This window comes from Bison bison, unplaced genomic scaffold (assembly GCF_000754665.1).
Source record: "Bison bison bison isolate TAMUID 2011002044 unplaced genomic scaffold, Bison_UMD1.0 scf7180017862650, whole genome shotgun sequence".
NCBI classification, from domain to species: Eukaryota; Metazoa; Chordata; class Mammalia; order Artiodactyla; family Bovidae; genus Bison; species Bison bison.
The window spans coordinates 16219-16744 of NW_011493222.1; the positions used below are offsets into that span (position 1 = coordinate 16219).

Consider the following 526-nt stretch of genomic DNA (forward strand, 5'->3'; position numbering starts at 1 on the left):
GCAGGATGGACTGAGCCCAGGGGTGTGGGCCTCTAGGGGCTGCAGAGGCCGGGCCCAGGGCCTGGGTGGGAGGCTCAGAGGGGGCTGAAGGGGTCCATCCTCAGGGTCAGGGTCCCGCCCTCCCCCTGAGGCCCTCTGCAGCTCGGGCTCCCCGCCTGCAACGCCCAGAGCCCCCCGCACTAATGTGCTCACGCAGCCGGACCTGGGCCCGGGGGCAGTCACGAGCAGCCCAGGCGGGGCCCGGACAGAAACCGTCTCAGCAGAAGGGACAGGAGCTGAGAGCCGGCCAGCTGCGACGGGCAGGGCCCTTCACACTGTGGGCCTGACCCCCGTCCCCAGTTATCGTGTCAGGATGCGGTGGGGCTTTGCCCGGACTCTGGCAAGCCGAGGGGCCCCAGCCGTGCCCCCGCCCTGCCTGAGAGACAAGGCACGGGGGTTCCTGGAGTCAGACCCCAGCTCTGAGTCCCAGGAAGCCTTGGTCGCCCCACCCTACTCTAGGAGTGGCCAGTGCTCCTGGGACCCCCCC

At 70.7% G+C, this 526-nt stretch overlaps 1 protein-coding gene across 1 annotated transcript in view; it reads right to left on the reverse strand.

Annotated features, from left to right (window-relative positions):
* Positions 1-526, reverse strand: part of LOC104983441 (basic proline-rich protein-like) — a 12710-nt gene that overhangs the window by 3477 nt on the left and 8707 nt on the right. The gene's annotated exons all lie outside the window — the stretch shown is intronic.